A 16,505-nucleotide genomic window follows, 5' to 3' on the forward strand; every position below is an offset into this window, starting at 1 on the left:
TCAGGAGTGCTTCCCCCTGCCCTGTGTCTTGCTGGACATGGTCACTGAGTTGTGAGGCTACTGAAGGTCTGTGTAGTGATGGGCCCATTCAGCACCAATTTTACCAGTGAGGGGCTGGAAAGCCTTCCTGGCCCAGGCAGGCGGTATTCTGAGCACCTTCCTCTGGGCTCTGAATGCCTTGGGTTAGGAGGTTTGTGTCGAGAGCTGCTTGGAGACTAGTTTGCTCTGTGGTCTCTTTAGGTCAAGGGCTGTCCTATTGCCTTGATCTATTTGGAAAAGTGAGGACTCATGGTTTTTTTTTTGTTTTTTTTTTTTTTTGTAGAGACAGGGTCTCACTCTGTCATCCTGGCTGGAGTGCAGTGGTGTGATCATAGCTCACTGTAGCCTTGAAATCCTGGGTTCAAACAATCCTCCTGCCTCAGTCTCCTGAGTAGTTAGGACTATAGTTGTGCATCACCACGCCTGGGTAATTTTTATTTATTTTTTTTAGAGATGGGGTCTTGATATATTGCCCAGGCTGGTTTCAAACTCCTGGCCTCAAATGATCCTCCTGCCTTGGCCTCTTAAAATGTTGGGATTACAGGCATGAGCCACTGCACCTGGCCTGACTCATGCTTTTGAGCAGCTCTAGGTGCCAGGGCCTGTACCAGGTGCCCCATGTATGAGTCTCCTTCATACCTCTCTGTCTCTGTTTTCTTATCTGTGAAATGGAGATAATAATAGTACCTACTCTGTAGAGTGGTGGTGAAAATAAAGTGGGGTTAACACACAGAAAATGCATAGAACAGTGCCAAACACAGACCACACATGCAGTAAACGTTGGCTTCCACCAGGGCCCTGCCAGGGAAGGATGGGGTAAGTTTTTACATTTAACGTAGCAGAGGCTCAAGGAGCTGAAGCCACTTGCCCATGCTGGCGAGTGGCAGAGCAGAGACTGGGGAGCCTGGGTCTGGCCGACTTTGAAGCCAGAGAAGATCTGTTGAGCAGATGAGAGCCTTGATGCCACGGTGCTCAGCAGAGGCCTTTTGGGGGACAGGAGAACCCCCCCATGAGGACAGGCCACGGTGGCCTTCAGTGCCATGGTCCCACAGCCCTGTGGGCAGGCCACGTTTCTGCAGACAAGATCCTGACGCCTGTGGGTGGGTGTTAGCAGACTGGTCAGGGTAGGCTCTTTGTTTTATGGCCATGCAGAGAATGTGGCCAGAGTCTTCTGTGGCTGAGGTCCCAAGGCAGACCTTGTCGACACAGTCGTTCCTCATTAATTGGGCTGGGTTGAATTTCAGGGCAGACTGTCAAGTGGCCGTAACCCCTGCCCTGGAGAGCAGCCCCCTCCCCTCACATCCTGCTATCTGAGGTCGTTGCTGTGAGTGTGACCTGCCCAGAGCAGTGATAGGGAAACTCTAGCCCGTGGCCAGGTGGCTCTGGGTCAGCCGTCTCTCTCTCCTGTTCCTGCCCTATCTGGAAACCCCTGCCACCCTCTCCCAGCAGGCCACAGCTTCCCTACCTGGAACCCGGGGGCAGATGCCGGGGGAGGCTTCTTCATGCTCATGTGTGCTAATGTGTACTGCATGCTTGCCCTGCGCCTTCCACTGTTCTGAGCACTTTCTGTGTGCCAACTCACCTGCTCTTCACCACTGCCCTGTGAGTAGGTTCTATTCTTATCCCCATTTTACAGGTGAGGAGAAAGCCTTGGCATCCTCCTGGAGAGGCAGCCTGGTGAGGGGAGGAGCACTGACCTTGGAGTTCCAGCCATAGCCCCTTCTGACCCCTCAGCACCCTGCTGCTGTGATGGTGGGGAGTAGAAAGGGATTTGCCATAAAAGTCACCTACATGGGCAAATGCAGGAGGGGGGACACGGGAAGCCTGCCTGCCTTCCATGAACATTTGTTAAATGCCAGCTCTGTGCCTGGGCTGACTGTGGAGGAAGCTGGACTTTTTTTTTTTTTTTTTTTTCTTTTTTAGATAGAGCCTTGCTCTGTCACCCAGGCTGGAGTGCAGTGGTACAATCTCAGCTCAGTGCAACCTCTGCCTCTCGGGTTCAGGTGATTCTCATGCCTCAGCTTCCAGAGTAGCTGGGACCACAGGCGCCCACCACCACGCCCGGCTAATTTTTGTATTTTTAGTAGAGATAGGGTTTCTCCATGCTGGGCAGGCTGGTCTCAAACTCTGGACCTAAAGTGATCCACTGGCCTCGGCCTCCCAAAGTGCTGGGATTACAGGCATGAGCCACCACGCCCAACCCAGTTCTTTCATTTTCAAACAAAGTGCATTTGCAGCAGTGTCTCTACGTAGGAGGCAGAGGGTCCTGGTGGTTAAGAGCCAGGGCCCTGCAGCCAGACTCTAGCTTAGATTTGAATCCTGATTCTACCGCTTACCAACTTGGGCAATCATTTCTTTCTATGCCTCAATTTCTGCACCTGTAAAATGGGGCCACAATAGGGCTTAGGACAGTACCTGGCACGCCATGAGCACTCTCAGTAAGTGTTCCTTTTGACAGCAGAGGAGGGCGTTGGACAGCCGGGAGCTCTGGGAGGCTCTGAATCCCAAATTTCCTCTTCTTGGGGGAAGAAGACTCTCCCTGAGTCGGGAGTTCAGAACCCTGCCTAACCCACAATGAGATGGTACTTCACACACACTAAAATGGCTGTCACCAAAAAGACAGTAACAAGAGTTGGCAAGGGTGTAGAACAGTTGGAATCCTTATACACTGCTGGTGGGACTGTAAATAGTGCTTTTGCTGTGGAAAATAGTCTGGTAGTTCCTTGAAAGGTTACCATTTGACATAGTTACCATTTGACCCCCCAGCTACACTCCTAGGTTTACACCTAAGAGGATTGAAAGCATGGGTCCACGTGAAATTTGTACCAAAATGTTAATAGCAGTATTATTCATCATAGCCAAAAAGTGGGAACAACCCTAAATATCTATCAGCTGATGAATGGATAAACAAAATGTGGTATATCTGTGCAATGGAATATTATTCAGCCATAAAAAGTAATGAAGTACTGACATCCTACAACACGGATGAGCCTTAGAAACGTTATGCTGTGTGGAAGAAGCCAGACACAAAAGGTCGTATGTTATGTGAATCCATTTACATGAAATGTCCTGGACAGGTAAATCTATGGAGACAGAAAATAGATTAGTGTTGCCAGGGGCTGGGAGGAGGGGAAATAGGGAGTGAATGCTAATGGGTACAGGTTTCTTTTTGGGTGATGAAAATGTTGTGGAATTAGATAGTGGTGATGGGTGCACACCTCTCTGAATACGGTAAGAACCACTAAATAGTGCACTTTAAAAGGGTGAATCTTGTGATATGTGAATTGTATCTCAAATTTAAAAAGAAGAGCAAAAAACCAAACTCCTGCAGGATCTGACCCCTCCACCCTCTCTGGGACCCACCCTCACGCATGCTCCATGCATTTACACGAGCAGAGGCCATGCATTTACACGAGCAGAGGCCATGCATTTGTTCATGTTACCCTCCATCCTTCCTTCCTGACAGCCTGTCTTGGGCCGAGATGTATGCACTTCACAGATGCTGTCACAGGAAGAAACCCAGAGCTTTGGAGCCACGGAGCTGCGTACCCTCCCATTCCTGCCCCTTCCTCTAGGTCTTGGTTTCCTTACCTGAAAACAGGGAGAAAAGGAGGAGGAGAGACTCTGTGGCACAGGGCTGTGATGAGGGGGAGGTGACGGCTGGCAGTGGCCTGGGGAGCGCATCCAGAGCAGGAGCATCTGACTACTCCATCATCTGCTGGTTCCTCCAGGCCGAGGGCCTTGCGCACTGTAGACGTTCCCATTTGAGGTAGCGTGGTACAGTGGGCTGAGACCCTGGCTGAGCATGTAGTGGCCTCTGCCATCCCCTGATAGAGTCATCCTAGCTCAGAGTCCTGGCTTTGGGTCAGGGAAGCCTGGATTTGAGTCCCAGCCCTTCTTCTGGCTGTGTGACCTTTTGTTGATCACTCAACCTCTCTGTGTTTTAGGGTTGTATATCTCCCCCAGTTCATATGATGAAACCCTAACCACCAATATGATGGCATTTGGAGATGGGGCCTTTGGGAAGTAATTAGGATTAGGTGAGGCCATGAGGGTGGGGGCCTCAGGATGGGAGTAGCACCTTACAAGAAGAGACATGAGAGAGCTTGCTTTCTCATTCCCTGCCGTGTGAGGACATAGTGGGAAGGTAGCTGTCCACAAGCTGGGAAGAGACCTCTCACCAGAAACCAATCATGCTGGCATCTTGATCCCGGATTTGCAGCCTCCAGAACCAGGAGAAATAAATTTCTGTTGTTTTGGCACCCAGTGTATGGTACAGGTTGAGTATCCCTAATCTGAAAACCTGGAATCTGAAATGCTCCAAAATCCAAAACGTTTGAGTGCCAACGTGATGTTCAGTTGGAGCATTTCAGACTTTGGATTTTTGGATTCTCAGGCTAGGGATGCTCAACTGGTCAGTATAATGCAAATCTCCCAAAGTCCAAAGAAATCAAAAGCACTTCTGGTCCCAGGCATTTTGGATAAGGGATATTGACCTTGTATTTTGTCATGGCAGCTGAGCAGACTAAGATCAGGCATCAAGAACAATCGGCTGGGCGTGGTGGCTCACGCCTGTAATCTCAGCACTTTGGGAGGCCGAGGTGGGTGGATCATCTGAGTTCAGGAGTTCAATACCAGCCTGGCCAACATAGTGAAACCTGTCCCTACTAAAAATATAAAAATTAGCTGGACGTGTTGATGCGTGCCTGTAGTCCCAGCTACTCAGGAGGCCAGGGCAGGAGAATTGCTTGAATCTGGGAAGCAGAGAATGCAGTGAGCCGAGATCACATCACTGCACTCTAGCCTGGGTGACAGAATGAGACTCTGTCTCAAAAAAATAAATAAATAAATAAATAAAAAACAAAACAAAACAAAACAAAAAACAATCATGGCTGTAAAACTCATAGCACAGTGCAGTGTGTGGCAGACACTGTTACTCTGGGGTGGCTCCTTTTATGACTCTGATGGTCATTATTAGTTGTGGGACCTTGGGCAAGTCACTTCAGTCTCCAACCCCATTTCCTCAGTGGGGTTTGGTGCTGCCCGCACAGGTTCGTGATGAGGGTCAGATGAGATAATCTAGGTCAAGGGGCTCGTAAACCATGAAATGGCATGCTTGTGGAAGTGGCTGAGTTTTTATGGCAGGGAAACGCAGGGAAAGCCTGGTGGAGAGGTGGCAGCAGGTCTGGAGGGCATCCCTGGCTGGAAGCTCCGCCCATGGACCTTTCAGGAAGTGGCTCTCTTCTGGCAGCAGCCTCGGTCTACCCGGACCCAGGTGGCAGGGCTGAACAGAGGTCCCTGGCTTGGCCAAGGGCTGGTGTTCTGTGCTCACAAATATCTCACCCCTGATGGGGAAATGGGGCCAGTGCCCACAAGCAGTGGCGCGTGCTTGGAAGGCAGACCGGGAGGATGACCTGCCGCCTAGGCGGGGCAGCCAGTCTTCCTCACAGCTTTTTGGACCCTAAGTGAGAGAACCATGGGTTACAGGGAAGGCTGCAGTCAAAAGCTGCCTTCTGGGGAGGGTGAGGGGATATAGATGCAGAGGCTCGAGTTGGCTCCTGTTCCTGTTCCCTGACATCAGGGACTCGGAAGTCTTCCGGGTGGAAAATCACTGCCTGGAACTCCTTCTGCGTCATCCTCTGGAGTGCGTTCCGAGGGGATGTTGCCTGTTGCATTTGTCTTCAGAGCTGTGGCCTAAGGTCCTTCCCCAGCTCTGACATCTCGCACTGGAGCTGGGAGGGCGTGTTCCTGGGAGAGTTTATGAGACTTTCTGGTTGGTTCTTTAATCGTTTCCTGTTTGTTTGCTGTCTGGTCTGGGGCATTGGGGTGGGTGGGGTGGGGAGTCCTCGGAATGTTGGCCTGGGCAGCACAGAAGAGGGCAGATGTCAGGAAACGGATGTGGAGACAGGGAGGTTTTCAAACGTGAGGGCTTTGGTTGCTAGAATAACCCTGCTCTGTCCCCATCCCAATACACGTCCTTGTATTTTACATAGAGTGTTCGTTGTAGCGGTTAGAACCACTGGCTCTGAGCCCAGTTCCACCTCTTATGGGCTCTGTGACTTTAGCAAGTTGCTTAACCTCTCTGTGCCTCTGTTCCCTCATCTGTAAAATAATCAGTAAAAGTGTAGTAGCACTTACCTCCTAGGTTGTTGCTAGGATGAAGTGAGGCGATACGTGCAAAAGTGTTTAGGACAGTGTCCGCACCGAGTATATACTAAATACGTGTTAGCTGGACTGTGGAAGGAGTGTGATGGATGGGTAGGTCCTTCCAGAAGAGCTGTTTCTCCTTCCTCCTCTGCTGTGTAGTTTAGCTCCATGGATGCTTCTCGAGCCCTGAGCAGGGGTTGGATCTCTGCTGGGGGTGGATCACATCCTGAACCTGTCCCAGGAATGTTCACAGCCTGGGTAAGAGGAGGCCCCAGAACAGACAGTGGCCCCCAGAGGAGGGTAGGACTGGGGGGGGTGGCACTGAACCATGCTTTGAAGGATGAAGAGAGGTCCCTTAGGCAGAACGGTGGGGAGGAACTGCATGTGCAAAGCAACTGGAATAGGAAGTGAAAGTTGGCAGCAGAGTGAGAACCTCAGAGGGCCTTGAATGCCAAGCTAAGGAAGTCCCAACTCTGCCAGTAGGCAGGGGGAGTCTCTGAAGGATTTTGGGCAGGGTGACCCACTCAGGTTGGCATTGCTGTCTTTCCTCCACTTTCCTTACAGAGCCTGCTATTGTGTTATTCTTGGGGTTTGTTGCTGTGACCGTCTTCCCACTCTCCAGACAATGTCCAAAAGTTCTTGTCCTGCCTCCTCCCAGCTCCCTCCCGTGGTCTTGAGAGAAGTAGTCCTCAGTGGTTATTGAATTCATTTATGAATCCACCCAGTGAATATGGACACACCTCCTATAAAAATACTGGTCACCATGCTAAGCACAGTGAAGGGGCATCTCGAGAGGGGCTGCATGGGGATGCCACGTGGAAGGTATTCTGTGCCCAGACTCATGTGGCCATCTCGAGAGGCTGTCAGCCAGGGTTGAAAGGCGAAAGTCTTTAAGAGACAGAGTTCTGCAGGAGTTCCAAGAGTGGATGATGACCTGTTCCAGCTGGGGGAGGCAGGCAAGGCTCCGTGTGGGAGGTGGGCCCTCGAGCGCTGGCAGGAAGGGAGTTCCAGGCGGCATGGGCAAAGTGTAATGGTGGGAAAGCAGACAGCACGTATGAGGACAGCAGTGAGCTCTGCTTGGCTGCACGGAAGGGCATGTGGAGGGAACGGAGAGAAATAAAGTTGGAGGGCCTCATGAGCATGGCCGGGTGGGGTGAGGGTGGGGGAGTTTGATTTATTTTCCTGTAGGTAGAGGGGGCCATGGAGAGTTTTTAGCTATGCTTTGGTAAGATTAATTTTCACACCCTGTGGTTCTTTGGAGAAAGGGCAAGTGGTGCATTTTTCGATCTTTCAGATGGGTCTGGGTCGTGGATCCTGTGTTTGCAGAAAGGTAACTTGTTACGTGAAACCTCTGTAAAAATCCTCAGATTTCTGCCTTAATGAAGGAGGCAATATTTCTCCCTTAGATTCCTTAAAACTTGAGTTTCAAGTGGGGAATAGTGATGCATAATTTATTTCTTCTGGTGCTTGATCAGAGATCTCAAGGGAAAGAACAGGAAGGAATTAGTGAGATCTATATTACAATTTAATTGCTTGAAGGAAAAATATTATTTTTTATTGTTAGCCATTAGCTGCTTCTAGTTTTATTAAACTCAGGCCTGTGCCGAGCAAAGCATTAACCGCTTGGAGCTCGCCAGCTCCCTGAGGGGAGGGAAACCTTCAGAATTGTCCCACCTTGTAAAGCAGGGGTAACTGCTGGGAGTGGAGAAGCCCTGGGGATTTCATGCATTGGAGACATTTCTGGACTTGGAGTGCAGCCTCCTGACTGCGAGTCTGCCTGCATTCTCAAGAGATGCTCTGGCACCCACAGCTAGGGGCCAAAGAGGGCCAGGAAAGGCCCCTGGCCCCTGGGTCAGGCAGACCTGAGCCTCTCCTAAGATGAGTGATCTTGGCTGCATTGCTTAATCCATCTTAACAGATGAAGAGTTTTCATTTCTAGAGGTAGTTGCCAGAGCTAAATGAAACACTGTATATAAACCCAACACCCTTGTATTCAGTAGGTGCTCAGTAAAAGCCAGTTTTTGGGTCCTGGTGCGGCACACTTCTCCAGGCCATCTCCCCTCCTTTGTTCTGGCTCTGGGCTCCAAGCTCTTGTCTACCACCTCGCGCCCCTCCTGCCTTCCTGAACTGGGCCTGGGGCCTCCCAGGACACAGGGTGGAGGGAAGAGGCCCAGGGTCGGGCTGAGCCCTCCGCTGTGCTGGACATTCACTGCTCGGTGCCTGCTACTTATGTGGCAGTCATGGCACCAGTGAGATGGGTCCCTGCCTTCACGGAGCTCCCAGCTGGCTGGCTGAGGACAGACAAGTCGCTGCCGTAGTGCCCTGTCCGTCACCTTCTTCTGGTTAGGTCTTCGGCTCACCCAGCCTGGAAGTGACTCCCCTTGACCTCTGCTTCTCTCTCGTGCCGCTCCTTCATGCTTCACTACCAGTTAGTGTTTCGTACACATCCTCCCCTTAGACTTGCACCATGAACTTGGAGGCCTCTCACTCCCCTTTTACACATGGGAGCTGCAAGCTCTCGAGGTGAGATGATGGCCTGTGGTCACATAAGTGGGGATTTGGGCCGCACAGTCCAGAGCAGCTGAGAGTGGCAGAGCCTGGGGGCTTTCCTCTTCCTCAACCCACCCCCACCCCAGCTGACAGTCGGCCTGCAGGGCTTCGTTACACACACACGGCTTTTTAAACAGATGCGGGCCTACTGTGGATTGTAATGTTTTCATTGACTTGCCTTCCCTGACTTATTAGGAACCACTTGCTGCCTGGCCCTGGTCCCTAGTGTCTGGGGAGGTAGTGAGCCAGTATATATATTTACGTATATTTAGAGATTGGGGTCTCACTGTGTTGCCCAGGCTGGAGTGCAGTGGCTATTCGCAGGCACGATCGGAGCCGCCGATGTTTTCAGCCACCCTTCCGTACCAGTACTGTTGTCCTGTGCAACATTTCATGCTTACCAAGTGGCCCTACAGCCTGGATTTTTTGAGGCAGCGTTAATTTACTATGATAGTGAGAATTTAGCTCCTGCTAGTGTGTGTGCAGGACTGCGCTGTGTGCCCCACGTAGCCCAGTCTGTAATAACTCCTTCTACCCCAAGTCCCAGGTCCGAGCCCTTGAGCAGCCTGCCCAAGGCCACACAGCCTGTAGGAGGTGGAGCTGGGACCCCAGCGGTGTCTGCCCAGCTTGGGCTTTCTTCCTGGGTGGTGCTGCCACCTCAGCAGGGCCCCTTCTGCATGAGCTTAATTCATGGGCTGGGCCCAGCTTGGTACCCAGAAGGTCAGGTCAGCAGGGCTTTCCTGGGCCAGCAGGGACACTGGGTGCAGCCCACTGAGAAGAGAAGGCAGAAAGGGTGCCTGGCAGGGCGAGCCAGCTCGCAGAAAGGGAGTGAGGAGGTATAAGCTTGGACTTGAGTCCACAGGGTGAGGTATGGGGAGGGGAAGAGAACAACCGCGTTCTGAGCACCTACGGTGTGCTGTGTGCTTTGCTGATATCTTCTCTCCTTGTCACCCCTCCCCCAGCGCCCCTGCCGTTTCTCACCTAGAGGGCCCACCCCCTCCATTTGGCCAACTCCCATTGGTCTTTCAAACTCATTCAGGGCCATCCTAGACCTGCCCTGACCCCAGATTGGGCCAGAGCCCCTTCTTTGGGTCCCTGCAGTCCCTAGAGTGTCCCTCCATGCAGCACTGGGCACCTATGTGGTGGCCGCTGTTGCCTGTCTCCCCTACCAGGCAGTAGACTGCGGGGGCCGGGACTGTTTCCTCCTCTTCGTGAGCCCAGTGCCCACCATCAGGCCTGGCCCAGGCAGGCGCTCAGGGAAAGCTTGTTCAGAGTGACGGTGATGACACAGCCTCCTCATGTCTGCGTCATGTTTCCTGTTTCCCAAAGCATCTTCTCATCGAGGTCACTTTGAGCGGCACAGCCATCTGGAGGGTTAGGTAAGGCAGCGATCGATGAAAAGGCACGCTTTCCAGGTGGGGGCACTGAGGCTCAGGAGGCCACCCAGTGCGGTGGTAACAGAGCCCGGCCTCGACATCCCGGGCTTCCTGCACCATCCCCTCCCCTCTTCAGTGCCGCCAGAGCGCCTGCTTTATGATGCCCACACCCTTGGCGACCCCGAGGCCGGGACTGCTTGTAATCAGATTGCCTTCCTCCCCACTGAGCTCATGCTGCTGAGGGAATGGAAATTTGGATCTGTGGGCGGGGGTGAGAGGCTGGGGTGCTGTGGGACCAGGATGGGATGTGGTGGCTGGGGGAGCATGCCAGAGCCAGACTTAGCAGTTCTGGCCTCTGGCCGCAGGGGCTGCTGAGAACCATCTCAAGTGGTTGGCCAGATGCCTGCCCCCCAGGGCTGGGTGTCCAGAAGGTTTGGGATGGTCAGCAGCCGGCAAGATGGATCTTCTGAGGTTAAGTTGGCCATGTTGGTGGCCTCCAGAGACTGAATGCCCCCAGGGAGACCTGGGTTCAAGTCCTGCCACTGACTTGACATGGGGCCATGGCAAGTTACAGCCCTTCTCTGCCTCAGTTTCCTCATCTGTAAAGTGGGATAATAGTCTCAGAAGGGGCTGTAGGGAGGATTAAATTATGAAACAGTGCGTGTAACATATGGAGCCACGATGATTTCCTTGTCTGCAGAGTGGAATGTACTTTGCCCTGCTTCTCTCTCTGGGTTGATACGAGGTCTCGATGAAGCACCCTCACACTGTGAAGTGCTGTGCACCTGTGAGGGACATACCTTGTCTCAGAAAAGATGGACATGGATGTAGAGGGATAGAAAAGGGCTCTGGAGGTGCTTCCTGGGATGGGATGGGCCCCTGGGAGTCCATTGACAGAGAGGCCAGTCCAGCCAGTGAAGATTGAGTGGGTTTCTCGAAGACTTTGGGGTTTGCTTAGGGTGGCGGTGCCTACCATCCAGAGAACTGGGCCTGCAGGGGCCTTGGGCAAGCATGGGGTTCCAGCCCAGTGGGGAGAAAGCAGGCCCGAGCTAGGATGGCCTGGGTTTCCCCAACTTCCCTTCTTCATAGCCAACTTCTAGCCAAGCCCTCCAAAAACTCACCCCCACCTGGGTCAGGGTCCCCCACTTCCACTCAGGCTAGAGCCCACACCCTCAGTATCCCTCCCCCAGCTACACCCACAGTGGCTGAGAAATGGGGCTGCTGGAAGCCCCATTTCTCAGCACAACCCCAAACTCTAAATCAGGGACAATAGTGGCACCCACCTGGCAAGGCTGGGTGAAGGTTACTGTAACCCTGTAGGGTAACACATTAATGTGTGTAAAGCACATAGTAAGTGCTCAATAATTGCTAGCTATGTTTATTGTTATCATTACGTCCTTCACGTTATTACCACATTCTTTCCATGCACATCTCAAGTACATTGGATACCAGTTGCTATTTTATGGTTGTGTTGAGTCCTTTTACTCTTCAGGCAGTGGGGAGCCATGGAGGGATTTTGAGCAAGGATATGACATAGGGTTGAGCTCCAGGATGCTGAATCTGGCAGTGAGTTTAAGCCTCATTACGTGGTGTGCTTCGTTCAAAGGGGCTTTATTGTTCTATAGTAGTTTTAGAAGTAGCTTTTCAAACCCTTCCCTCTTTAGGTGGGGAAAAAGAGAGGTTGGATGAGAAGGAAAAGAAAGCTTGTGTTAGGAAAAAGGGAGGCAGTTTGAGGGGTCAGGTATTTAACAGAGATAGGGAGAACTGCAGAGTGGGCTGCAGGCTGGGTGTGAAATTGCCAGGCACTGTCTCCAGGTTAGATTATAGGTGTGGAACTCCCCGCTCCTCCACGACCCCTGTCCATATGGGCCTTGCTGCTGCCATGGTGGGACTAGAGTAATGGTAATATACATCTCTCTATGCTTTCAGAGACACAGTCACTGGGGCGGAGTTGGTTTAACTGTGGAACCTGGTAATGCTGGGTGGGTGTGACTCTGGGTTGGAGTGGGGGTAGGAGGGAGGTCAGGATTGGCCATGAAAGGAATATAGAGGCCATTTAGAGAAACTGCAAATTCAGTAAGGTGGAGCTGTGCAGAAATGAAGGACCCTTTATTAGCAAATCCGAAGCTCGGCCAGTGTATGATTTGATGCTGGCTGAGTGGCTGCAGGGAGTGGCTGGTGGAAAAGGTGTGGAAGCTCCAGGCGAGGGGGTTGTTGGGAGAGGGAGAGGGAATGGAGGAGGAGCAGTGGTGGAGGAGCTCATGGATATGGGAGAGCATGGAGCAGCAGGGGGCTCAGTTCCTCCCAGTCTGTGTGAATCTGGGATCCTGGGCCCGGGGTCCTCATCATCTCCAGTGATTCTGCTCATGGAGTCCAGAGTGGGCCCAAGATTCTGAGGGCAACAGGCAAAAGGCCAGACTTTGAGGAACATGGATTTAGGTTCGTGTGTGTCTCATGTGGTGGTAGGAGGGGGGATGATGAGATGGGCAGGGCTGGGTCAGATGGGGATCAGTGGGCAGCAGGTGGTGAGAGAGGCTGGGCCTGGGCACTGAAGCCCCCACTGTGGGTACAGCTGGAGGGACACAGCGGGGGTGCGCCCTAGCCTGAATCTCTACAAAATTTTTTGTAGAGATGGAGGTCTTGCTGGGTTGCCCAGGCTGGTCTTGAACTCCTGGCCTTGAGTGATCCTCCTGATTCAGCCTCCCAAAGTGTTGGGATTATAGGCATGAGCCACGGCGCCTGGCCTCTCCCTTCCTTTTTGACAGGCAGTGTGGACAAGTGCTTGAGGAGGAATGTGGACCCTGGAACCTGGGTTTGCTTCATCCCTGCTCCTTCACTGCTAGCTGGACAACGTCAGGAAGATTACCTGTGCTTCAGTTGCCCCAGCTGGAAAAAGGGGGACATAATTGTATCTACCTCAAGGGGTTGTTGTGAGGATTACATGTCTAGATTTATGCAAAGCGATTGGAGTGGCACCTGGTTTTTATTATTCCTGCTCCAGCCACACCCTTGGACAGTTCTCACATCGACATCATCGCCTGTTTCCAGTGATGCCAACCCCTCTGCCGGAATGCCCTTTCCTCCTTCTCTGTCTGTTAAGGCCAGTTCAAATGTCCTGCCTCCTGAGTCTCATTTTCTCAGCCGAAAACAGGGGTTAATCATTGCTGCCCTGCCTGCCTCTCTGGATGACTGAGGGAAAGAGAGACGGCCCTGGCATTCTGAACAGCACTGGACAGCACAGGCTGCGCCACAGTGTCCTGCTTGTTCTGTCATGTCCACTGCCAGATGCAGACGTTGAAGCCAAGAGGTGCTGTGGTTAAAGTGTCCTTTCTCCATCCTCCAAACTGACCATTTGGCGGCCAGTTCAGGCAGAGGCCATTTGAGATTTGGTTCCTGAAGCAGCCCCTGCCGTGTCTCATATGAGGCCAGTGGAAGCCGCCCCAGCTGTGTCCTGCAGCACAGGTCTTCACAGAACAAGGGCCTTGGAGACCACCCTGTTCCCCATCATGTGCTGATGGGGGCAGTGGAGCCTGGGGCAGTGAGCCGTCCCTGCCTGTGGCCCTGAAGATGCGGTGCCGTGATGCCGAGCGTTGCTGGGCGGTGAGGCTCCCTGGCCTGATGCCATCACTGTGCACATGTGGCTGATGTTTGATTCCTGTTCTTTACTGTTTCTAGCCTATGCTGGGGATCCAGAGATAAATCAGCTTCAGGCATGACACAGGGAGCTCACAGCAGAGGGGGCAGGCCACCAGGTATCAGATAATGACCACACAGTGTGACTCAGGGTCAGGGAGCCCAGTGCAAGGTGTGAGAGAGCTTCATTTGGGAAGAGATAGGCTTATGTTGGCCTGACAGCAAGGGGAAAGGCATTCCGCTCACTACATGTAGCCCAGATGTGCGCAGTGGTGGGGATAAACCGGCTCTGAAGGGCACATGTGGGCAAGTGAAGGCTGGTGAGGGCCAGGGGCCTGAGGGCCAGGCTGAGCTCCTGGGACCTCATCTGCAGGGGCCAGTAATGGGCGCTGAGATGCCTCTCAGAGGGCCCTGGTGGGGGGTAACACATCACAGATGCCATGCTCCTGGACAGGAGAGGTCTGGTCTCAGGCTGTTACTGTGGGCCCAGAGAGGGACTCGGTTTGCCTAGCGTCACACAGGGCATTGGTACTGCCTGTGGCCAAATGGAGAAGTAAGTCTTTGTTTGGGCTAAGTGTTGAGAATGAAGACCTCTTGAGCGCTTGCCTTCTACTGTTCTCAGGCAGAAAGGTCACAGTGCAGATCTTGCTGGGACTCCCTGTCTCTGTGGTCACTTGCTCTGGTCTGGCCGGCTCTCAGCTCAGGATGTTTCTGGGTGGGAAGATACACGGGACTCAACAGGTGGGTCAACTTGGTAGACAGTGGAGGGCTGCAGCCAGGAGGGAGGACTGGAACCAGAGCCCAGCCAGGGTAAATGCTTCTTGCCAGGAGAAGGAGGGCAGCTGCTGTGAGTCCTGCCCAGGCAGGTGGTGCCTCTGTGAAGCCTCTGAGGCCTCCTTCCCTCTGACTGGGCTGTGGCTCCTCTGTATGCCCACTGCCCCCTGCTTCGCTCCATCACAGCACTTATTGCTCTGAATTGAAACTCTCCACGTCTCTCTTTCTAATGTCTGTTGAATGAGTGTTGAGGTGCATGGACCAACTGTACCTTTGGGCTGGTCTCTTAACCTGCCCCACCCTGTGAGGGTGGAGTGTAAGGAGACCATCAAACGACCTGAGAGAATGTGCTCAGCCATCCACAAAGTGCTACTGAAAGCAGGGGGCTTGAGAAAGAATGTGGACCCTGGAGTCCTAAGACTACTGTGACAGTTTTATTCCCCAGCCATGCCTGGCCCAGAGTCTGGCCTGGGGGTGTGGCTGGTGCCTCTGCACTGCTCTTGGGCCTTCATGGATTCTGCCAGCAGCTGTCCTCAAGGTGCCCCCAAATGAATTCGCTGCCATTGGGCAAGATCAGGCACTCAGTAAAAATTGAAAAACGAGTGGTGCAGCCCTTTTAGAATTTTTCTGGCAGGTTTTCTGGTTTTCACCAGAAAACATCCCCCCCCACAAAAACCAATTTAAAAACTACTTATTTAGCAGGTTTTTCCTTAGCACCTCTTCTTGTACGTGACACCGTATGGGGGCTGTGGGCCTGCCCTGGAGGAGCTCAGGGTTTCCTGGGGAAAGCAAGACAGTCACCCATCAGCGTGAGACCAGGGAGGAGGAATGTGCTGTGGAGCTCGGGAAGGACATCCTAGTTCCCAGTCGGGAGACCAGGGAAGTCTTTGTGGAGGAGGGGGCATTTGGCCCGGGCACTAAGGAATGGGCAGGAGAGCAGAGAGGGTGGTGGGAAAGGTGGCACAGAGGCTGGGGGACTGGGTGTAGTCCCTAGTCCCTGGCTCGGCAGGACTGCACAGCTGCACGAGGGGAGAGCCCCCTTCCACCCGCCACGTCTTCCCCTTTCCCCACCTCTACCCTCAAAGTGCTCAGAGCACATTTTGTAGGGACTAGTCAAAATACAGACTCAGACGGATTTATCCCCCATGAGCCCACACTCGCATTCCTGGGCACAGGAGGGAGCGATGAGCCCGTGGGGATGTTTGCAGAGAAAACAGAAACGAATGAGTCTGGTGAGGTGCTCTTCTTGAATCAGGGACCGAGCGGGTGTCAGCACGCCACACACAGGGCCAGAGCCTGCCGAGCAGGAAACGCGCTGGGGCAGGGCCAGTCTGGCCTCCAGCGAGGCAGCCCCGGTTCCTCAGCCTCGACAGCACAGCACGGTGATCTTGATGGCTCCAGGGAGGGCCAGAGGCTGGGTCCTCCGGGCTTGAGGTGGGGCTAGGGGCACAGCTGGGCCCGCTTGCATCTAGGACTCTTCCTCATCTATGATGTGGTGGACGCCACCAGCTCCCCGAGTTGGGGTGAGAGATGTGGGGAGGTCAAGCACCTGTGCCTGGGAGCCTGCACAAGTGGGAGCAGTTGTCACTGTCCCCTGGTGACATGGGGGCCTGGGGCAGAGAACACCCTGTGATACCTGGTTAACTGGAACCCCCGTTAACCAGAACTCCTGCCCACTGTCCGTCCCTTCGTGAAGGAGGTGGCTAGATGCTATGGGAAGACCCTGGCTGGGTGGTGGGCGGCAGGGGCTCTGACCTGGCGCTGCCCCTTCCTAGCTGGGGGGACCCATTGCACGTAAGCAGACCTTGTGGTTTGGGGAAGAGAATGCACAGAACCACCCGACAGCAGGGGGCCCTTCAGGAAGCTCCTCGGCTCTCACAGGGTGAGGAGAGCGGGGATGTACTCGGGTCTTCCATGAGGAGTTATTGTGGGGGCTCAACTGTGCAAGGCCTGACACGGGCTTGGTGAAGCGGGGCTGGCTGGTTG

General features: G+C 53.3%; 1 protein-coding gene and 1 non-coding gene across 2 annotated transcripts in view; both read left to right on the forward strand.

Annotated features, from left to right (window-relative positions):
* Positions 1-16,505, forward strand: part of GLIS1 (GLIS family zinc finger 1) — a 234,681-nt gene that overhangs the window by 34,950 nt on the left and 183,226 nt on the right. The gene's annotated exons all lie outside the window — the stretch shown is intronic.
* On the forward strand, positions 15,120-15,183 carry LOC115932282 (U7 small nuclear RNA). The gene has a single exon (XR_004068579.1). It is a non-coding gene; the product is annotated as a U7 small nuclear RNA (small nuclear RNA).

This window comes from Gorilla gorilla, chromosome 1 (genome assembly GCF_029281585.2).
Source record: "Gorilla gorilla gorilla isolate KB3781 chromosome 1, NHGRI_mGorGor1-v2.1_pri, whole genome shotgun sequence".
Lineage (NCBI taxonomy): Eukaryota > Metazoa > Chordata > Mammalia > Primates > Hominidae > Gorilla > Gorilla gorilla.